General features: G+C 46.1%; 1 long non-coding RNA gene across 2 annotated transcripts in view; it reads left to right on the forward strand.

Annotated features, from left to right (window-relative positions):
• LOC129385765 (uncharacterized) overlaps positions 1–24,212 on the forward strand; it is a 67,532-nt gene that overhangs the window by 12,580 nt on the left and 30,740 nt on the right. The window contains exons 1-2 of one of the 2 annotated variants that reach the window (XR_011895428.1): positions 5,088–5,248; positions 12,724–12,806. This is a non-coding gene — a long non-coding RNA (uncharacterized lncRNA). Of the gene's footprint in view, positions 1–5,087; positions 5,249–12,723; positions 12,807–24,212 lie in introns of those variants that run through there. The other variant, XR_008613319.2, reaches the window with a different exon arrangement.

Genomic DNA, 24,212 nt, shown 5'->3' on the forward strand with positions numbered 1-24,212 from the left:
TATGCAATCTGTTTTTGTTCTTATCCCTTAACGTTACACCTATCATTCTTCTTTCCATAGCTCGTTGCGTCGTCCTCAATTTAGGTAGAACCCTTTCCTAAGCCTCCAGGTTACTACCCTGTACGTGAGTACTGGTAAGACAGAGCTGGTATACACTTTTCCCTTGAGGGATAATGGCAATCTGCTGTTTATTATCTGAGAATGCCTGCCAAACGCACCCCAGCCCATTCTTATTTTTCTGATAATTTCAGACTCATGATGCGGGCCTGCAGTCACTACCTGTCCTAAGTAGATGTATTCCCTTACCACTTCCGGTGCCTCGTTACCTGTCGTAAACTCCTGTTCTCTACCGAGACTGTTATACATCACTTTAGTTTTCTGCAGATTAATTTTTAGACCCACCCTTCTCCTTTGCCTCTCCAGGTCAGTGAGCATGCATTGCAGTTGACCACCTGAGTTACTAAGTAAGGCAACACGATCAGCGAGTCGCAAGTTACTAAGGTATTCTCCATTAACTCTTATCCCCAATTCTTCTCAATCCAAGTCTCTGAATACCTCCTGTAAACACGCTGTGAATAGCATTCAGAGATCGTATCTCCCTGCCTGACACCTTTCTTTATTGGGATTTTGTTACTTTCTTTATGGAGGACTACGGTGGCTGTGGAGCCGCTATAGATCTCCCTGCCTGACCTAACAAATGACACAACGCAGAACACGTCTGCGTCTATCGGAAGTTTCTCGAATGTTTCAGGTGGTTCTATCCTCTGTCTGTTCTGACCGAACCTTGTGTAATCAGGTTTCATGGATGTGGGACGTGAGCGGTGTAGAGCATTCTGGACTGCACACGAGCACTAGCGATTACTCTGGAACCCTCGATGACTGATGTATAAAAGCTGACGCGCTCGATCCGTTGATCAGATTTCGGCAATCGCTGACTGTATTCGCGGCTATCGTTGTACTTTGAGAGTAGCCTGTTTTTACGGGCGTAGGTTCGCAGATTAAAGAGTGTTTTGCCATTTACAGTTTTGCTACGGTATTCTTGAAGTCTGGAGTACGCCCCGACCCACAAAAGATTGTTGCCATCACAATGTTCTAGGAGCCCTTCGACCAGAAAGCAGAGCGTAGATTCCCGGGCATGTGCACCAACAACAGACGCTTTGTGAAGGACTTCTCACGCATCGCTGCGCCGCGGGAACATCGAACTAAATGTTATGTCGAGTTCTGATGGAAAACGGCGCAGGCCAAAGCATTTCAAGAATTCAAACGACGCATGCATTTGCCGCTGGTACTTGCGCACTTAGACGAAAACGCCGATACGAAAATCCACACTGATGCCAGACGCCTACGCCTCCGTTCCTGCCTAGTCCCGAAAAAAATTGACTTAAACGGGTGATAGGTTGCGCTAGCCGGTCGCTGTCGAAAGCGGAAGACAATTATTCCACAACCGAAAAGGAATGCCTAGCCATCACATGGACTATAGCCAGATTTCGATCTTATCTATACAGCAGACTGTTCAAAGTGGCAAGCGACCGTCATGCCTTGTGTTCGCTAGCGACCTTAAAGGACACTTCAGGTTGCCTGGTATGGTAAGGCCGCAGGCTGCAAGAATATGACATCACTGTAATAAACAAGTCCGGACGAAAACACTGCGATGTCGACTGGCTGTGTCGTGCTCCCGTGGATCCTCCGCCCAAAGGTGACCAAGACGACGACGTCTATTTAGCAACAATAAGTACAGTTGACTTTACATGCATAAGTGAGCGGACCCTGAGCTAAGAAACCTTGCTGAGTACTTGGAAATCACGTCCTGGTGAACTTTTCCGCATTCCGTGCAAACTACCTCGTCATTATACCTGCAACACTGCGGTACGAAGTCCTGCACGCCCTCCACGACGATCACACAGCCAGCACATCGAGTTTGCCCGTACACCTGCAAGAATACACGAGAAGTATTGCTGGCCGTGCCTGACCGCCGACGTCGCCAGTTACGTCAAGGCTTGCCGTGACTGCCAACGACAGAAGACAGCGCCAGTGAGACCAGCGGGATTATTACACCCGATTGAGCCAACTTGCCAGCCTATTCAGCAGATCGGGATGGATTTGCTGGGACGCTTTCCGATGTCAACATATCGAAAGAAGTGCATTGTCATGGCGACGGACTACCTCACCCGTTTCGCTGAAGCGAAAGCTCTGCCGAAGGGTAACAGTAGTGGCTAAATTCTTTGTTGAGAACATCCTGATGCGACATGCTGCCGGAGAAGCCCTCATCACCGACACAGGAACGGCGTGTACAAGAGAGGTCGCCGCAGCCATTCTGCAATACAGCCAGATACGCCACAGGAGAACTATCTACCACGCGCTACCACCCGCTGACTAAATGGTCTTCTGGAGCGCCGGAACAAGTCTCTCGCCGACATGCTAGCAATGGATGTCGGCTTCGAACAGAAGACGTGGAAAGCCATCCTGCCGTACGTAACCTTCGCTGACAACATGCCAGTGCGATATATTACACAGATCAAGCCGGTCGGGCTGTTTTATGGAAGGAACACGATGACAACTCTCGATGCTATGCTACCGCACATCACCGACGAAGAAAATGATGCCGCCGCTTATCTCAATCCCGGCGAAGATGCCCGTCAGCTTATTCACCTGCGCATCAAGAACCAGCAGAGGACCGACAGTGGACACTAAAATCTTCGACGATGTTACGTGCAATATTAGCCCGGCGACCATGTTTGTGTTTGGACCCCGATGCGCCGACTAAGGCCCGGGTTCTGAAACACTCCTTTCCTTACTAAGGATGTCTCACACGCTGTAAGGCGACTTGTCGTCAATTCTGGAACGTACCTTAGTAAGGGGTACTAAGTTAGGGCCTCCTTGGTGCTTCCCCGTACTTAGGGAGCCGGAATGCTACCTTCATGCTTCCTAACCATGATCCTCTAACTGAGTTTGTTAGAACTCCACACGAGTTTGTACTCGATACGCTCGGCTAGAATAGGTGCAGTGCGTAGGCCATGGCATAGAGAAAGGCCGCGGTAGCCAGCCGCCGTGTATTGATGTGCAGTTTGGTTACGCGGACTGCGTTTTCTGGCATATCTTTTTACTTTGATTTTGTGAAAAGCGAGCGGCGAGAATGACGGCCTTGCGGTATGCATCCGAAGACGATAGCTTCGAATGCTATGCAATGTCTCTTCGACGAGCAAATGAACTTCTTCACGGGACTGTGTAGAAGCCTCCTCCTTTGACTCCAGCTCGGCGTCTGATTGACAGGCAGAATCCACTGGAAAATTACGACAAAGTGGACTTTCTAGCCCGGTCACATTTTTCCAAGCGAGCTGTTACAGCCATACTGGCAGAGCTGCAACTGCATTGTAACACTCACAACAGAGGAGAGCCGCTGCCTGCTCTCTTGAAGGTCCTCATCGCACTGCATTTTTACGGAACGGCGGCCATGAAAACTGTTGTCGGCGACCTTGTGTGTGTATCCCAACCCTCTCTGTACCGATGTATTTGGGAGTTGACAGGTGATATGCCTACGTCTGTATCCCAAGTACGTTCGGCTGCCAAACGCCAGTGACGCGAGGGTAGTCATGACCAGGTTCTAAGCAATCGGAGGATTCCCTGTGTGCATCGATTGTGCTCGTATACCCTTCAAAAGTCCCGGTGGAGACGACGCAGAAGTCTTCCTAAAAAGGCGAGGGATATTCACAGCAAATACACACGCATACGAAACAAAACACATGCAAAAAAAAAGCTACGCCTGACCAACCGAACTCATATGCTGCCATAGTTGTTAGACTGAGTTTTCTTTCCTTCCATATGCATCAGTTTCGAACTCTTTTTACGTTATTAATCAAAGAACTAGAATTTATGCCTCGGTATAGAAGGCAATTTTAACAGTCCCGGCACTTTACCTTGGCAATTCATTACAAATATTTTGCATTTTTTGTCAGTAATCTCAAAACCAGAAGCCTCTAACGTTACACTTTCTTTGGTGGGGCGCTCCTTCCGCAGGGAAGGCGAAAGGAAGCTCTTCGAATTCGCGGCGGCCTTCCGAGGGGCGCCTAACGTTTAGGTAGCACGGAGGACTCCTTGCGGAAGGTAGGGAAACGGTCTAAGATTAGGAGCATTTCAGAATCAGGCCCATAGGCTCAGTGAGAAACAATTGTGACGCTATTTCGGACCCTATGACATCATCCGACGCAATGTCGCACTGGACTGTGAGGTCGTGCCAGACGGCCTTTCGCAATCGCAATGGCGCCGTGCACGATCTGAAGTGGTCCACGTGGTGCGTCTTAAGTCATTTTACGCACGTTGATGAACTTCGTTATATTTTTCTTCACTGTGGGTGTTTTTGTTTATCACTTTCGTTTGTTTGCGGCAGCAGGATCATGCTTTTTAAGAGTGAGGTAAAGAAAAGTCCAGTTGATTATCGTTATCGGGTGATCATGTTTCACCGCCTAACAAATGCTGTCGCACATCTCAGGACGTGCCTGCCTGTATCGGAAGTTTCTCAAATGGTATCGATAATTCTATCGTCTGTCTGTCTTCATCGAGCCTTGTGTAATCTGATTTCATGCATGTACGACGAGAATGATGAAGAACTTTCTGGAATACACGCAGGCACGAGCGATTACTCTTGAAGCTTCGATTACTGATGTATAAATGCCTACACGCTGGACCCGCTTTTCAGGATTTGACAATCGCTGACTGTGATCGCCGGTATCGTTATGCTTTGAGAGTGGCCTGTTTTTTCTTGGCACAGGTTCACCCAATAAGAGTGTTTCGCCATTCACAGCTTTCGCACTGTATTCTTGACCGTCACTACCACGTGACAATATAATGCCATTGATAATCTGTTCCGGACTAATGCTGGAACCGCTTCATTCCAATACCGTAGCCGTTATTCTTTTGGTAAACGCTTTTCTTCTGGTAAGTAATACTATAATGTAAGGTGTACGGGATCGGATGCCATTCTGAAGAAAATTAAAATCCCCATATGCTTTACAACAGATCGGTTCTAGAATGTGGTTTCAAGGAGCGCTGTTGAAGTCATATCCGTGGTTACGGCTGTTAAGTACACACGTGTTTTTGTTATTTTTCAGGCATTAAATACACATGGTCAGAAAATGTGGACTCGTTATTGTTCATATCAGTTGCCCCAGCACAAATGCGTATATGCTGAAGTACGAAACATAGGGCATGATGAGTACGCATATGCACGACATTACGAGATATGCGGCACTTGGTGAGTATAGAAACTGCGCATGTTGCGCCAGCTTTTTCTTCGTTTGGTAGTGTTAGTGGCTCTCTAACAAGTGTTGATCTTATCAAAAAACTTATTGCGTGTTATAATGTCAGTTGATTAGCTAGAGCGGGTCTTTATACAGAGATGGACTCTGAATTTAACTCTTGTTAGATAATTATGGGAATATGCACGTACAAAATTATGAATGCGTGTATTTAAAGCGTTACGGAGATAGCCGTAACTTGGATGCTGTTCCTAAATATAGAAGTGGCCAATGATCCACGAATGATTTCTTTTCTTGGGAGTGTGAATGCTTCTGGGGACTTCTCAACTTGTTTGAAAAAAAAAAGCTAAACGAGTGCTGAATTACCATGTGATCCATTCGTTGTGGTCCCAATGTGCAGATGTACTCTGCATTTCATATGCATTAGCGATATGCTGTAGTACGCCTAGCTATTTTATCGCAGTGCTCAGTAGAGCCCCTCCAATTACATTTCCTTCCGCACCCGCTTTCTCATTTGAACGTTCATTCTGAAAGGATTCGGAGTAGAGCATCTGAGAGTCCAGTATCAAAGAGTACTGTATTTAACAGTACTGTATCTAATGCATCTAAGCATGGAAATGTGTTGTAAGTTTTATTTGTTTTTCGTGTTTTATTTCGTTTCTACTGTATAGCGGTATGTATTTTGTTGATCCTCCGTAGAAGCTTTTTTCCTTGCACTCTATGACTTTTTTACAATTGGCATGTTTGTTTTGCATTTCACTCGGCCTAGGGTAATGATTCTATAAAATATCACAGGTATAGGGTGACACAGCGCAGTTATTCCAATCTCTTTCGTTTCAATTTCTGCCATTAACAATCCACCATTAAACAAAAATTGTCGGGCCGCATCCATTTGAGTTGTCCGTCAAGTTTGTATCAGATATGATGTGCACACATTGACGACGCCCGATTAGGCCAAAAAAAAAAAGCTTATTTTCTATTCTACATATATATGCCATTAGCGCTCCGTTATTGAAAAAGAACTCTTGCGGACTGCTACGTACTTTTGTTTTATGTCACGCGAGGTCGCCGGTCCGCGCAAGCTCACGACGTCAGTGAAACGTACTATGTAAACATGCATTATTATCCCCTAAAAATAATATTTTTTTCGTACCTGACAGAGACAGCTAGTTCCAGAATGAATGAAAGATAACTGCGTCAATTGCTCTTGCACTCGGTAGTGTGAACTACGTGCGAGAATATATTTATTGTTAGATATTAAAGAAATCTTGTAGCACTAAATTGTTGTGGAGTCTTTTAAGTAGGAACAATGCATCCCATCTTCTTCAGCCAACTTTCCTCGTTAAGGACTGGTTCTAGGTGGCATTATTACTCTCCGTTCCATGCCGTACCAATATTCAACAAACCACCGCCACTCAGCAAGAAGAAATGGGGCAATCGCAGACAGCGGCACCATTTCCTTCTCTATTTTAGGCATTTTAATTGAATTATCTCGATCCCACCGAAACCCTCTCCACTACTGTGCGCTCTCCGCCTCTCGGGAGCCAATTACTTCAACAAAATTCGTTGAGCCAATGACACGCTGATTGTCGGCGGTGAAGCGTTTATTATTGAATCTGCATTGCGACTCAATCTATTGCCACCGTCAAAATGAGTTATCAATGGGGCGTTCACTACTGCGGGCTTCTTTTTTAACGCTTTCCTAAGAACTTGGTGACAGGGCTCCGGCGAGGCAACAGTGCTCCAGCTATTTTTACCATCTCATATATTTTCAATTCTATGTCATTCATTTACGATGGATTTTAATGTTCATAGTATTCGTCATTAGTCATCACCATAATTTTATATCACGTAGATTTTATGCACTTTACAGCAACTATTTTTAGGCCACTTTACAGCCAAGTCACATCTCCATAATACATCGTCAACATCACCACTTGTCATGGCGCTCTTTGGCCACACCTGGCCCTTGCGCCATTAAACACCACATATCATCATCATCAAGAACTTGGTGACATTCAGCGCCGCCGCCGCGAAGCCTATGCGTGCCGTAGAAAATGCATGGCTTGCCGGCACACGAGAACGCCGAGAAACTCGTCGTGCGACAACCGGGTTCCTTTCTCGCGCTTCTTTCTGCACACACTGCGCCATCTAGTGGCACTGTCTAGAAGACCGCGCGAAACAAAAAAAAAAAGAAACTAAAGAAAGAAACTCTCATTGAGCAAGCCTTGGGAGACCTAGGTTCGATTTCACTGAGCGTCACAAGGAGGAGGAGGAATAAACTTTTATTGTAGAACCAGCACTTTATGATGGCCGGGCCTAAGCCTCCCACGAAGGGACGTCGAGGGCTTGCCTCGCCGCCGCCTCGCGGGCGTGCTGGGTCGCCCAGGTTTGGTCGTCGAGGGCGGAGCTCCGCAGAGCCTCATGCAACCTCGACGAGAGAGTCGTGGTGTTAGTCTGGGTGTACTGTGCTGGGCACTCCCATAGCATATGCGGAAGTGTAGCCGGGTGAATTCCACAGCACCGGCAGTTGGGGGTAGTGTAGACGTCAGGAAATATAAGGTTGAGGCGGGCGGGTGAAGGGTACGTGTTCGTTTGTAGTCGACGCAGGGTGGTAGCCTGCGCCCGGCTGAACTTTGGGTGAGGCGGGGGGAAGATTCGACGACTGAGGTAAAATGCCTTAACGAGATCGTTATAAGTTGTCAGACTGTCCCTGGTGCCCAACTCATCTCCAGTGACTCCGGCGCTGTTGACTAGGCCTCGCGCAATGGAGTGGGTGACCTCGTTGAGATTGGGGAGGTGTGGGTGGACAGGGCCGGCATGGGCCGGGATCCATGTTAGGGAGATTATGCTATCTTTAGAGTGTGGTGCCTGGCAGAGGATGCGAAGAGTTTGGGGAGAAATACGGCCTTTGCTGAAGTTAGTAACGGCTGAGCGAGAGTCACACACTATGGTGTGACAGGTGGGATCTAAAGTGGCCAGGGCGATGGCCACTTCTTCAGCCGTCTCCGCAGTGGCGGTAGTGACGCTGCAGGCGTGGTGTAGGACTCCATCGCGTGTGGCGACGGCCACAAATCGTGTACCATGGGAGTATTGGGCTGCATCAACAAATGTGACACCAGGTACGTGGGCAAGCGGATCCAGATGTGAGATCTGCGAGCTCACATATTATTGAAGCACAAGATGAAGCACTTCAAAGTCCTCAAAAGGAAAGAAGAGTGAACGACGCTGCGCCATATTGATAAGCGTCTTATCAATGAAGTGAAAGCCGCGATAGGAAGCACGGGCATACCAAAGATTTCAACTTTGATTGAAGCAATACACGCAAATATTGCGGACTTATACAAGCTTAACGCCCAGATAAAGCACGCTATTCCTGAGGACGAATTCGCCATAGAATTCGAAACTGTATTGACTTAGCAAGACGCCGCGCGAAATATGGTGGTGAAGCTAAAGGACGCTCGACTACCTCGTGAAAATATTGTTCTACGATTGCCCCATTCAGAGATGCGCCTTCAGCACTGGCACTAGCTGACAGCGCGCCGTACAAATCAATCAAACTTCCGACTCTCCAGTTGCAGACATTCGACGAACAACTTCGTCACTGGCGTGCTTTTCGGGAGGAACTGAAGTCACCTTAGCATGAAAATGCTAAGTTGAGGAAAGAAGAATGATTTTAACGCCTGCAGACTCTTCTGAGCGGTGCAGAAGCGGCTTGAATTTCTGGTCTTCACGCTACAGGCGAGCGCTCCGACGGCGCCACTGAAATTGTAAGGAGACCTTTGGGTCGTAACTGTCGCATTGTGCAAGAGCATCTATGCAGTCTCGGCGCGCTACCCAGCAGTTGCTTCCTCAGAAAGGTTTACGATTTTCGAACGCTATTGGATTATGCGCAGTGCCATATCAGAGGTCTCGAAGAAAAAAACGTCAATCTGCAAGTTACACAACTATGATGACGCATATTCTGTCCAATGCATTCCCAGAAGACATTGCCATTGGCTATTACCGAAAAGAAGCCAGGTCAAAGACCACCGTCTGCTATCGACGCTTCAAGCTCTGGACCACCGTAAGAGAACAACGACAACGACAGCCGATGAGGAGTTGCATGAACTCTTGACTCATCTTGGCGTGGAACTTGAAAGCTGAGAAACAAATGGCGTTCATGATTGGAAACGAAAGAAATGCACTAGACTAATTAAGGAGAAAAGAAACTTGCACTCCGCCCTACCAACAACAGCTGTCCTGCAGTCTTCGTCAAATGTTAGAGATAAGGACTGTCTCTTTTGAGAATCTTCGATATACTCTACTCCAGTTTGTGGCAAACTAAACCCTGAAGTAAAGTCGAACAAATTGGCTGCAGAGAAGCAATGTTATCTATGCACTGTGAGGGGCCATCTCGCCGGACTCTTATCCAAAATTGAATTATGTAAAATACAGACGAAGGCACGTCTTCTCGAAGTTCAACGGAAAATAAAAACCTAAGAAAACCTAAGACGGAACAAAAAAGTCTCGTAACCGCAAACATTCATCATGCGAGCGGTCCTTTCTACTTAGATGCTGAGGTTTTCTTGCGCCAAGTCGAGGGTCTACGAGATTGAGGATGCTTACTGCACTTACGTGCACGTGTGCGCGCTCGTGGCGAACACGTGTACACAATGTATTTCTTCTGGATGTGTGGGCGCTGTGCCCATCACATCTGTCGGACTGTATGCTGCGACCCTAATATACCTTATGGTAAACGCTTTCCAACAACAGTACCACCACGGCAGCTCGAAAGGCGATTTTGTTTGAGATTCCGCGTGATAGAATTATGATTTCTGCTATATTCCAAATACACTGCGATGCTATCTTGTCTCTGGGTTGTGTGGAAGTCGTACTTTTGGAATTTTACACACATTTTACTGTGGCATATTCAATTTTTTTAACAATTCATTTGCGCCAGGCCAAGTGAACCAAGAGTGAGGATGAATGAGCCTGGACCGGAAACGGCAGGTGGAAAAGAGCTTTGTCTTTCATTGTCCGCGTAACAGAATTCTTTTTATTATGCGCACTCCAGCCAGAAACTATAATGTCTACAGCTTGTGTGCAAGTCATATTTAACGCATTTGCTGACGCAATTTACTTTTACACATTTATTTACCTCTATAAGGCACTTGCGCTTGGCGGACGGCGTAGGAGAATCAGGATGCATGCTGTAGTTCCGTACACGTGCATGCACGCTTGACGTCCGTCGCTTGTGGCGCTCGTGCTTGAGTAACGTCGTTTAACATCAGTTACGGTCGTGGTACTTGTCCAGCCTGCGAACCAGCTTCACTGAATTCACTATCAAAGGGTGAAATGGGGGTGCGTCGTTTCTTTATACTAGCTGTGGGACCCTAATTTTGGGCACCATAACCGCAAATAATCTAAATCGTTTGTCTTTGATGCCAATACAAGAAATACCCTAATTTTTCTCACACACAAACACTTCTTCAGGAACTTCGTTTTCTTAGTCTGGCTTCACTGTGCAATTTCAGGCGGAGCCGCCTTCGTAAATTAGGAACCAGAAAGAACTATATATTTTTTTCACTTGGCACAATATGAAGTTAATAGTAGTTCTTAAACAATCGTAACTCTAAGCGCTGAAATGGGCAAATTTGCCGAGAAACTTAATGAATCAAGTGCTTCGGTTCCGGCTTCCCAGCCTCCTAAATGAATTCGTATTTTAAGGAGATTAGCAGTCATAGCGTGCTTCGGTAATTTATTCTATCTATCTATCTATCTATCTATCTATCTATCTATCTATCTATCTATCTATCTATCTATCTATCTATCTATCTATCTATCTATCTATCTATCTATCTATCTATCTATCTATCGAGCCATTATCGCTGACAAAGCGGTCCAAGTTGCCTTTCAGCTCGGGCTTCGAGGTGTGTGCTCTCGGTACTAATGCTAGCCTTGTCCTACCAGCACCATCCTTACAGCTTCGTCATGTCATTCTTACCGTGCCATGATTGTCATTCCTTTTAAAGGCACCTAGTGGCCCAAGTTGTCCTGTAGATTGTGCAATTAGGTATGCGGTCGTGGTGGTGACATCGTTGTAGTCATAGCGCTGTCGTCATTCAAACTTTGTGACAGGATGGTAGTCATTCCATCGACTTCACGCTATCGCCGCCATACTGTCATCATGCACCACTTATACTGTCGTCGTGATGCCTTCGTTGTCGCTGCATTAGCATCCCTTCAGTTTCGCCATCAGACTCTCGTCATCCCGTCCTCGTCATGCCATCGTCGTGATCATTTCCCATCATGCCAAAGTCATCCTGCTACCGTTGTCATGGCATTGTCTATATTGCACTTTTCTGATAGGTTCGCGTCATGTATTGGCTCCTGTGTTGAAAAATCATCATTCAGATTCCATCGTGGTCCTTTCATACGTGTCACTATAACTCAGTCAGCTCACTGGGGTTAAGCTGTCCTCTGGTTGACATCCCTGCCTTCCTGTATTCTTCTCTCTCTCTTCACGCCATCGTCATACCACTGTCATCCCACTGTAGTCCTCATGTCGCCTTCATCGTACCATCTGCGTCATTATTTCTTTCTCATTGTATTGTAATTATATTGCCGTCATTCAAACGAGATTATGCTGACCTTGCCATGCTATCCTCTTTGACTCTTCGGAATCGCTGTTCTGCATCTGTTTGATTACAATAATCGTATTTCCAGCCTCGTCATTCGGTTGTCATCACACCTTTGTCTTCAGGCTGTCATCGTTAGAGATTGCCGTGACTCAATCCGTATCGCCATTCTATTGTTATCATGCCGTAGTTGTTATAGCACATTCGCCATTGCATCGACTTCATTCCGTCTTCAATTATATATTTTAACTAAACTTCCTGTAATTCATGCCATCGTCGTCATTGCGTGCTGGTGAAACCATCTCTCTTGTGTCTCCGTTATAACCTCATCGCCCGGCCGTCATGGTTATAGCATCGTTCGAGCTTCTTGATGTCTCTGCCGTCCTCGAGTTGTAGTTCTATCAACGTAGTGATTTCTTAAGGGCCATATAATCTTCTTTGTGCTATCGGCATCATGCGATCTCTTTCGTTCCATCGACGTCATTTCTATGTTGTTCTAGTTTCACTGCGTCGTCGTATACTGTCGTTACGGAGCCATAGTCATGGCCGACCCTGGCGGACGAGTTCTATAGAAAAGTGCGATTATTGCGGAGGCCCTGTATACCGCATATACGCGAAGTACATAAAATCTCAAAATGAACACTACAGATCTGAAATAAACTGTACTTGAAAAAATATTGCTTGAAGCGGCATTGCATAAATGCGTATGACATTACTGTTGACCGTCACTCCGAGAAAGGTTCTTGACAATTCTTTTACTGAAGGTTGCAATCTGTTCTCACAAAACAAAATGTTCTGTTGTAGACAAATTCACTTTCAACACGTTGCTGTAATATGATTGTATCTTTCAGGCACAGCACTATGTATTATGCACTATTGATAGAAGCGGCAAGACAAGGGGCAAGTCCAGTAATGGAAATCAGCACGCAGAAAGGTAAGCTGCATTTTTCATGCTGAAACATTCACTCATATAGAGCATAAACATAGGAAGGATATTTACGAAGGATATAGGGTATGCTCAAATTTTCCAGTTCTTGAATTTCGATGAACAAGTATTGGCACCTTTGTATTAGTGGAAGACAAAAAAATGCTGGCGATAAAGTGACAAATTGTCCGCTTTGACATATAAGTGGCAGTGTGAAAGTTTCTGTCGGTATCAGCGGGATAGGCAATGGTTGACATATTGCAGACCACCGAGGAGATGTCGCAATTGAAAAATCTATGTTAACGACATTTTGTTGGTAGCACCAACCTCGCTTATACTTCTTCCTCGGGGAAACGCAATAGATGGTGTCCCACCAAACATTAACCAAACTCTTAAAGAACTGCTACATTATACGAGTAGAGAACCTGCACCTTTAGTCATCAGTCCTCCTAGGTCACCAAGATTATATTGTGTGCTAATTATGTAGGTAGTTAGAGAATAATACCTATTCGAAGGAAATACAAAACGCACTTTACCTAAAAACCTAGCCAGCCACTTCAATGAACCTGGTCATGCATTCAACAAAGCATGGCTCAGTACACTTCAAACAAATTTCCGTTCAGCCAGCTAGAGGAAGAATAAGGAATCATACATCATGCAGAAGTTTAAATGCCTACACCCGACGGAAGTTATATTGGTACGTGGCAACGTAGAATCACTAAAATTTGTAACTTAAAACTCAAATTCTCATATCATTAACCACGGAACAAAAAACATAACGCCACCAGCTAACCTTAATCCCTAACCTTATCTGTTACTCCATTTACAAATTTTTCGTGCCTCTCCCCTGCCACTCCATTTATTATAGTCTTCTACATTATTACGCATATAATACTGCAGGACTGTTTTCACCATATACAATTGCCCCATCCTGCTTTTACCCATGCCACCTTCCCAGTTGTTATTGCGATCTTAGTCCCCCGCCCCCGTTTTCGTCTTCCTTCATATTTTTAAACGCCCTAACGAACACATTCTAACCTCCCAGACGCCAGAATACTTTTTTCGGCGCCTCGACCACACAGGGTGTCGCTACTTCTGTATACCACGGTGACGACGCCTACGTTGTCCTACTGAGGCGAATGTCCTTTGAAAGACCAAGTCGCTGCCCTCCAGCTACCCCATGCATAGCACACTAGACTCCTTGTCGCCATCTCATCTGCTTCGAAATTACCCGTGGCGTTGCTGCTACACTGTTCAAGTCATTCTTTCAACTGATGTCTGTTTGGGTATTTTTTGTTACTCGCACACAGACCGTTTCACCGGCTCTTCTAAAGCCATAAACGCATGCCCCCAAGGACACCACTTAGGGCTCCCTGACCACTCGCTCCCACAACATCCTCTATTATTTTTCTTGTTTTTCTTATTTTTGCCCTCTTGGTGTTTTTTTTTCTTTTTCTTGCCATCCTTCCCATTCTACCGCTCTCGTCCCCTCGTCTTAGAAACCACACTTACAGACCTCAGGCGACAGCGCTCATTTTCTTTGCAGTCTCTCCCTGTACAGCCAGCACACAAAGACAACTGCACGTGATGTCACTCTACTAATTCGTAAAAACTAACATGCCGACGATGACGAGGCCGCCTTTGAAGAAGGTAGGCCCTCCTATCAAAACGTTGCGCAGTTTTTCTGAGGCACCAATCCCCGCTTAATACCTCTATACAACAGTGCACTACTCCATCTGTCAGCCCCATTCTTGATTTTCGATTGCCATGCCATCTAACGATGATATAACAGGGTGAGTGCCCCTTGTTATTCTTTGCCCATTCAGCAGTCCTTGCAGACAGCCAGTATAGATACCTGAAGGAACACTTCCCACCAGGCTCACACGCGCCTTACGTAGAATACCTCAATGGGTACCTGAATACCTGAACATCACATATTCTCCGACTGGATTGGTAGACATCACACTTCATTGTCAATGTAGAAAGAGACAACCTCAACACAAACAGCACCACGATAAGGATGGAAGAGCAGATAAGGATGGATGTATAGTTATTTGGCCAGAAGAAAAGTACGAGCACGAGGCTTAAAGACAGATATGCAACCCAGAACAATACCGTAAGCTAGATAACGATCCGACGTCATCATACAGACCGACAATTACCAACAGGCAGAAATCAGTTTTGGCTGATGAATTTATAACGTCGTCACAAAGTACAACTTTCTTAAAGTAAGGAACAAAACAGCCGGCGCTTCTACAACCTTTTAAAAATTTATATTCCATCCACTGAACCTTACACTGTTAATATCCCAGGGCGCCCGATAGTATCAAACAACAACCAAACAGAAAGGATGTGCATATTCATTAACCACTAACTTAGTGGCTTTCCCAAAACACTTCCGCTATTTATACAAGATATGCAGACCTACTGAGAATTACGGAGGACATTAATACTAAAGGTACATTGACCCAACACATCATTCTTCCAACACTCGACGTCACGGTCCTGTACACGCACATTCTAATCCCCTATGGTTTATCTTCAACAAAGAAACGCTGTCTAAACGCAACGTAGAACAGTGTATTGAAGTCTACTTGTTTCTCCTTGAATTACTTCTAAAACCTAAACAATTAGAATTTCAGGAGCGTTACTACAGACAAATACATGGGACAAATATGGGTACGCCTTTTGCACCGACATACACGAACATATTTACGGCTATTCTAGAAACAGATTTCCTATCGCGCTGGGCAGACAAGCCCCACCCATACCTACGGTACATGGACGACATATTCAAACTATGGGGACATGGTCAAGACAGTCTGGATAAATGTGTAGCATTTCAAAATTCGTTTCACCCAACATTAAAATTCACATCAGAATATTCAACGGAGTGAAGAAATTTTCTGGACACACCAACATCTATTGAGAAGAGGACACTAAAGTCAACGCTGTATAGGAAACCTTTTGACAAACAAGAGTACCTCGAATGTATGAGCCGCCATCCCAGACATTACAAACAAGGCATCTTTAAAGGCCAAGCTATACCACTACGTAGCATTTGCGTTAAAAACCAAGACTACATAGACGCGATGACCTTAAGTAAACGCAATCAAACAGGAACCGCCCAAACAGTGCCCTTCGAAAACCCTGCACCGATGCAACCAAACTTGATCTAGCTGAGGTCCTCAAGCCCCGCCATAGGATCGCGACACGAACAACGCCTCTTCTTACTACTAAAACCTCAAACACACTCCCAAACATAAAGGACATCCTCAGTAAATAATACCCAGTACTCACGAGGAACCTGAAAGAAGATTTTTCCCGAGACACCATGATAGCCGACAGGCGCAACAATAATTTTGCGCATATTCTTTTGCATGCAAAACCAAGGGCAAAGGCGAAGCTAGCATCCGATCCTTGTAGCCACGCCAGGTGCTCTACATGGGAACATATTGAGCCTACTACTACAGTTTTTTAATGACAGTGTCGAATTAGTCACACAAGCTAACTTCGAGTTTCACCTGCCCATCAAGCAACGTAGTGTGCTGTCTAGAATGTGCCACTTGTAGAAAACCATACGTGGGTGAGACTGGAGAACAAATTGATACAGGACTCAACGGTTATCGCGCAGATGGAAAACACAATTTCAATTAAGTAGTACGCAGCCACATCAATGAACATGTTCACATATTTAACAAAGCAAGGCTATATGTACTACAAACAAGTTTACGTTCACCTCGCGAGAGGAGGTATACGGAATCATACCTCATACACAAGTTTAAATTCTAGTTTGCTGATTTATACAGGGAAAGTACATAATACAACTTCTGGTCAAGTGGGAAGTGACCTAAAGGAAGTGCCTGAAAATGTGAGAGCTACGAACACCGTAAACATTGCCTTGTATTCTCGAAAATTGTTCGATCTCAGCCGCAAATAGGATTGTGGTGCACCTAAATATAGAAAAAATGCCCTCTCTACTTGCTTTTACTTTTATTGCACTGTAAACGAAAATAAACCCGCCTGGGAGTTTTTAACAGGTGATGTGCCCTAAAACCTCCCCTCCTGAAATATTTACTCCGATGTATCGGAGCAAAACAGCGCCATTCCCTCGTTTCACTCCGCTGGCTAGCTGCGGGAGTACTAAGGCGACATGACGCGATTTCACTCCGCTTCAAAATCTTGTTCTCCCGTGAAACTCCGACAGGGAGTTTTAAAAAACTCCCCTCCGCCGAAACTGGTTGGTCACGTGGCGCTTCCCATGAGGCTGTGCGCCTTGCATGCCAGCGACCGGGCGCGTTCGGCGGAGCCGGCAGTGCTCATGGCTGACGGTTTGTTTACATCTGTGAAGTGTCGTTCCGTGACAGCGTTTCGTCAATTTGTTTCCAGTATTTCCTTCCAGAAAGTGTTATAGGCATGCCTGAAGCTCACTGTAGCTCAGCTTCAAGTACGTTAGCTCTGATCACTTTGCTGACAACGATGAATGCAAGAGCAACGTTTTCAAGTGCGGAAAAAGGCTTAGGTATACCTCGAAGCTTCTCACTGGCTCGTGATGTCGGCTCAGGTTCTGACTGTGTTCTCGTGCTGCGTGACCCTGGCTTGTGTTCTTCAGTACGTGAAATGCGACTTGGATGTCCTTGTGAATACATGGTGACAACGTCCGGTGTAATGTTTGAAAGGACCGCGTAGCAGTGGCAACAGCAGCCACTGTTCGAGCGACGACATCCATGCTAGTCGCGCACGAATGGCGTACCCCAAGTTCGTTGCGGTGCTGTGTTGCCAGTGAGAAAGACCGGAGTGCAAGCAACTGTTTTTATGTATCTGTGAATGGATATCCTCGCCCGAAGAAAAAATGGTAAAACATAAGTATGCGTACTGTAAATAAAGCTTCTTATTGAGCGATGTGAATCGAATTGTTAACGCGCATATAGGTTTTGGTCGCGTCGTTGCTTCCGATATTGCATTAACATTACGCTCTATCCGAGACACTGATTTAGACGCATGCCTGCTGGCTCCGAGTTTAAGGATTCACTCGACAGATCAGCAATGTTGCTCCTTTTCACAACCGAGAGAGATTGCTTGGACGCAGAGCAAGTAGTGCGGTGTATAAAATGTATGACTGCGCATTTTTTTTTTTGTGTTACGTCGGCTGCTGCGGGTCATGCTCACACGTAATAATTTCTTGCTACGCTACACTTTATCGCAAAAATTTAATTTTGCTATGAAGCACATGCACTTACATTTTAGTTGCTTACTGTAACTAACGCACTACTTTTTGGCCGCGAACGCCGGCAATGTGCGAAGTCGCTTCAGCACTCACAGAATGGCATGATAATTTTGAAAAATTACGCCATTAATTCTTTTTCTCTCACTATTCTGAATTAACAGTTTTGTATTGATTAAGGTATTCTGTTAATTTCAGCGAGGCAGATCTCGTATGAACGAGCATGTGAGTCGTAATTCTGAAAACAGCACAGCTGCTCCCTAGGCGGTTTCGAGGCACACAGTATCGTGGCTATATATACTGGCACCGTTGCTTCTTGAGTATCGCGCGTACGTAGGATGTCTTTCAAATTTCTGCATAGGGTATTTCTGAAATGTTTGTATGTCATGATATATGTGCTTTCATTGACTTGTTTCGTCGAATTTGACGCGGTCTCGTGTGCGTATTTCGAAATTTGACCAGCAGCCTCTGCATGTAAAGATGTTCACGCAAACTCACGCGATGCCTCTTTTTATACTCCCGTTGCACCTCGAAAGAACTCCCTCCATTGCAAAGCAAAAAATAAAGAAAAGGCAGAAAAATACACTCCCATAATTCCACGCAAAAATTCCGCTCGCACGGAGTAAAAATTCTAATCCGATCATACGGAGCATAATATACTCCGAACCGGGGGGTCGCTAGAGGACAAGCGTTCTACTCCCACCTCGGAGTTATTTCCGTTTACAGTGATGCAGACCTCATGGCTTGAACACGTATGAAAATATCCTTGAGTTATGGGGCTTTCCGAGCCAAAACCACGATTTGAATATAAGGCACGCTCTCGCGGGCGCTCCGCTATAATTTTCGTGATCAGGGGATCTTTACTATGGCACTTATTGCGCGTGACATAGCTGTTCTTTTTTTTTTTCATTTCGGCGCCATCTAAATGCAGCCGTCATGGCCGTCATTTTTCCCGCGACCTAGTGGTTAGCAGCACAATACCTTAGCCGCAAAGCAACTGCGGCGTGTAGGGAAATATCCTTAATGGTTTGAAATGTGGACGAAACCGAGTTGATAAAAAGATATGGTTGAATCTCTTTTCATATGAATCGGTAGAACACGAAAGTGAAACGGAAATTCACAGAAGCTGTTGCTCGTTTCCTTCGTGAACTCACGGTCAACTGCGGCCAACGGCGTGGGTTTGCGGGCCGGTTACGGTGATGCAGATTTTCTTGGTGTTCGGTGTCACGTTGGTGAGCGCCGTCCTGCTGCTGAGTCGCATCGGTGGAGGTACGATAATTTTGGTTAGGCTCCCGTAATTTCTTGTGCACCAGTCGATTTGCGACGCGCTCCGTTTCAGAAATGCGAGTGGTAGAGTTCAGAGTGTGCGCCGCGAAAGTGCGTAGGGGTTCTGCGGTTCTGCTTCCCGCTGGCGCATGGTTCCCCGCATCATAGCTAGATTAACGCGTCGACGTCGTTGCCGTTCTGCGCCGCTCAGTGCAGCAGTTTTCTTAGTTGGTGCCATCGCATGCGGGGCATTGGGTGGCGTGTAAGCTCTGCTGATGCATGTTGAAGCTGCGCTCGGTAGGCGACGAGGCATCACAGGCTAATCGGACGCGAAAAACAAACCACGTGCGGGAACTGCATTGCCACCTGAACAGGAGGCCTCCACCGCCTACAGCACGCTACACAGCGTTGGAACCTCCGCTACGCTGAGTCTACAAAAGCGCTCACTGCTGGCGCTTGATGCAGTACTTCCTTTCACCGCTTCTAGATGGCGGAGCCATCCCTGTCAAGATAGCGTCCCTGTATATGCTCCGGCAGGGAGCACAGTTGAGCATAGGTCGGGTTGATGCTCCAGCTCTGCAATGGAGACACACCTCACGCGCGCAGGAGGAAAATGCCGCGTGGTGTTCCGTTTGCTTTTTTGTCTGCTGGTCGCCAGCTACATGCAGCAACTGTACGCAAGCGCTGAGAGAGATGACATTTTTTAATGCAGGCAGAGCTCGAACGATTGGCGTAGCCGGAGAGGCGCCAATTCCCCGAAAATTTTAGTTCGTGTGTACATATATACACGCACATATAAAAACACCCACACGAATGCACATAAAAAGAATAGGACCCCCATCGATCCCTCGAAATAAAATCCTGACTACGTCGGTGGCTCGAACAGATCAAAAGTTCACGTGCCAACGCGCATTACCTTGCAACAAAAAGCGGTGCAGTGTTTTTTAACATGCTTATAAAGTTTTCTCGCGGAGGCGGAAGGCAAGAAATGTTTTAAAAGTATTTAAAGAAAACTTCTCACACGTGTGGTAGACAATTATGTCAGCATATTTTGGCTGCCGAAACGAGACGAATAATGAATGTCACCAAGAGAACTATCATGCCTGCAGTTACGTCAGTGACCATGACCGTCATTCATAACTAAACGACGTTCACAGCGGATGCACGTTTTCGATATATGCTGTGCAGGCACGTAAATCTAAACGCATTTCAAATGTTCACATTCGCACATCTTATGCAAAGCTTATTTTTACGATTCATACCGCAAACTTAGCAGCTGGTTCGTAGCAGCAAATCTGCAATTGGAAATAGATTGAAGATGCACGAGCTTCTAGACCAAATTTATTTCGTACAAGGAAATGGATGAACAATGACTGGTGGCAGCAGGGAATGAATGCAGGTTCCTGGAGCCTTGGGAGTCAGAATTCAAAGCCACTGTAAAGGCAACAAGTTATTAAGAGTAACAACAGGTTATTTTTATTGGACTAATCACATAAGATGACAAACTGGCAAAGTAATTGTTCATATATTGCACACTGTAATATGACAGCACGTTTTTCTTTATATCTTCATACTTCATAAGCAGCCACGGCAAGTTGATAAACAATGGGTAGGCGTTAAAGAAGTCGAGATGGTCAAAACTATTCTGGTGTCCTCTGATATGGCGTGCCTCACAATGAGACCGTGTTTTCAGCATGTAATACCCCAGAAATATTTAGGGTCTACCCACTGTCCTCGTGTCGTTGTCACCATACTGCCTTCGTTGTTTCATTGATTTGAATCTTTTTCACAACGGAGCTGTTAAGGGCTCGTTCCCCCAGCATCCTGTTCATGTGTAGATACAATATCCCGAAGCTAGTGCAATGCCGCGCCGACCTGCGGCAGAGCTGAAGCAGGCAATAAAGGGACTGACAACCAATTTTTAAGGGCCCCTTTTATGAGGTAGCACAAAGCTCATCCTCCGCAGTGCTTACATCTAGTAAAGGGCCACGTTGTGCACTTCTTGTGCAGCTTAATGTTTTTGTCGCGTGTGGCGCAAAAGGTCATTTCTCGCGACTTTTAGTGATGGATTAAAAATATAAATCCACGTTTAAGAAGAAAAAAACATGGCTTGTAATAGCCACTACGACTGGGAACCATTCTGTCAGCAAGCTATCTCGATTCATGTTGTGAGCGGTTGCCTTTACCTTTAAGCACTCCTCATACATGGGCAGATACCAAAGCTAGCCCAATGATGGGCCGGTGTTAAGGGATAGTTCCCCCAGAATCGTGTCCGTGTGTAGTCACAAAATCGAGAAGAGAGTGCAATGTCTGGCCGACCCGCGGCGTAGGTGAAGCAGACGTTAAGCGCTTCCCATACGTTGGCTTATCCCGAGGTTATGAAATACCGGGCCGAGCCACGGCGGAGGTGCAGCAGGCGTTAAGCACTCCTTATACATGCGCCGACCCCGATGATAGTGCAACATTGGGGTTTCCCGTAGCGGAGGTGCAGTTCACCATTAAGGGGCCCACATACACGGCTTCGCTGGTCTTTTTTCTTCACAGAGGTGAAGGGCAGTGAGCTTTTTGGCACTCTATTGCATTTATTGTGTCGTCACTCAATCGTGATAAGTTCGCCGCTTTTATGCTACCGTCGGCATGTAGTCTGGGTTTTGCCATTGTCGTCACTCCAACTTCGTCATGCAACTACGTCATGTCGTCATAATCACAGCGTCATGCAGGCTTTGGAATGGCGTCGTCTCGCCATTGTCAGCATATTTCACCATAATCCGGCTGCCCTCATAATATTCTCATGTCATTGTCAACAGTCGTTGTTTTGCATTCGTCATTTTATTGTGGTCGCGACGGTTCCATCGTCGATGTTTTAACTTCGACATTGGACACTCGTTATGCAGTCGTCGTAATGCCATCCTCGTCCCACAGCCATCATATATCATGGTTATTATGCCATCGTCGCCACGCAGTGATCTTCTTGCCATCGTGTCATCCTGCTATGGTCACGCTGTTCTTTTACCACCGTGATAACTTTAGTAACGTGCATTAGCGCAAGCTCTTGGCCAGTTGGTGCAGGATGAACTTGAAAAAGGGGGTAGCAGTGAAACCCAAAGGACGCGAGCACAAATAAAAGGCAACCCGCCGTGGTTGCTCAGTGGCTATGGCGTTGGGCTGCTGAGCACGAGGTCAGGGTATCGAATCCCGGCCACGGCGGCCACATTTAGAAGGGGACGAAATGCGAAAACACCCTTGTACTTAGATTTAGGTGCACGCTAAAGAACCCCAGGTGGTCGAAATTTCCGGAGCCCTGCAGAACGGCGTGCCTCATAATCAGAAAGAGGTTTTGGCATGTAGAACCCCACAGTTAACGAATACAAATAAAAGGCATTAGACACAGACGGACGCTGGACTTTCAGCTGTACTTTATTGTAATTCACATTGGCGCATATAACCTCCAACGCATGCGCATATTCAAGTCCTCTGAGGACATGTGGATCGTTAACACATGGAGAAAACATTGCCGCACGAAAGCAGCCGGCGCATGCGCAGCTTGTACTCCTCCCAAGAGCCGCACATCGATGTCATTTTTTAATCGCGTTTTACCTACCTGATAGGAAAACACGTTGCTCATTTATTAATCACAAAGACATTTTACTCATACAATTTTCTTTCTCATTTCCGATGTGAAAAGCTTCTAACGTTCCCTTTGGTATCTAATCTTACCCATCCCTAAAATGTCATAAGAATCTTACAAACAATGACACCAAGGACAACATAGGGGAAATTTCTTGTACTTATTAATTGGATTAGAGAAATTGACAAATTAATGGCAAGGAAAATGGATGAAAAGACAACTTGCAGCAGGTGGCAAACAATCCCACGTCTTCGCATTACGCATGCGATATTTCTATTGGGCCTAGCGTTTCCCCAGTGCTATGCAGTATTTTCCTCGCAAAAATTAACAACCGCATTTTAACGTCTTTGAGCAATGATTATATTGTCACGTGGTAGTGACGTTGAAGAAAGCAGCAATATGGTGGAATACAAAACTAGCTTTTATTGGGCGAACCTGTGCCCACAAAAACAGGCTACACTTATAGCACAACGATAGCGGCGAACACGGTCGGCGATCGTCGGAAATCTGATCAGCGGGTCAAGCGCGTCGTCTTTTATAGAGCAGTCATCGAATGTTCCAGACTAATCGTTGGGACCCGCGTGCCTTCCACATAGTTCTACACCATTCGCGTGAGGCGATGAAATCAGATAACACAAGGTTCGGCGACAACAGACCGCGGATAGAAGCATCGATAACTTTCCAGAAACTTCGGATACATGCAGGCGCGTCCCGCGCTGTGTGATAGCATTTGTTAGGCGGCGAAGCGTGGTCGCCCGATAAAGATAAGTACACGTGTCAATACCCCCCTCTTAAAAAAAGCATCGACCCGATGCTGCAAACAAACGAAAGTAATATAGAAAAGCACTCGTAGCAAAGAAGACAACAAAAATAACGAAGTTCGTCAGCGTCCGTAAAAGGGTTTAAGGCGCACCACGTGGACCACTTCAGATCGTGCGCGGCGCCGCTGTGAATGCGAAATGCCGTCTGGCACGACCTCATAGTCCAGAGCGCCAATACATCGGATGACCTTGTAGGGTCCGAAATAGCGTCGCAGTAGCTTCTCACTGAGTCCTCGTCGGCGTATCGGGGTCCATACCCAAACACGGTGGCCAGGCTGGTACTCGACGAAGCGTCGTCGGAGGTTGTAGTGTCGGCTGTCGGTCCACTCTTGGTTCTTGATCCGGAGGCGGGCGAGCTGTCGGGCTTCTTCGGCGCGCTGGAGATAGCTAGCGACGCCAACATTCTCTTCGTCAACGACGTGGGGCAGCATGGCGTCGAGCGTCGTCGTCGGGTTCCTGCCGTAAACCAGCTTAAA

Source organism: Dermacentor andersoni, chromosome 7, assembly GCF_023375885.2.
Source record: "Dermacentor andersoni chromosome 7, qqDerAnde1_hic_scaffold, whole genome shotgun sequence".
NCBI classification, from domain to species: domain Eukaryota; kingdom Metazoa; phylum Arthropoda; class Arachnida; order Ixodida; family Ixodidae; genus Dermacentor; species Dermacentor andersoni.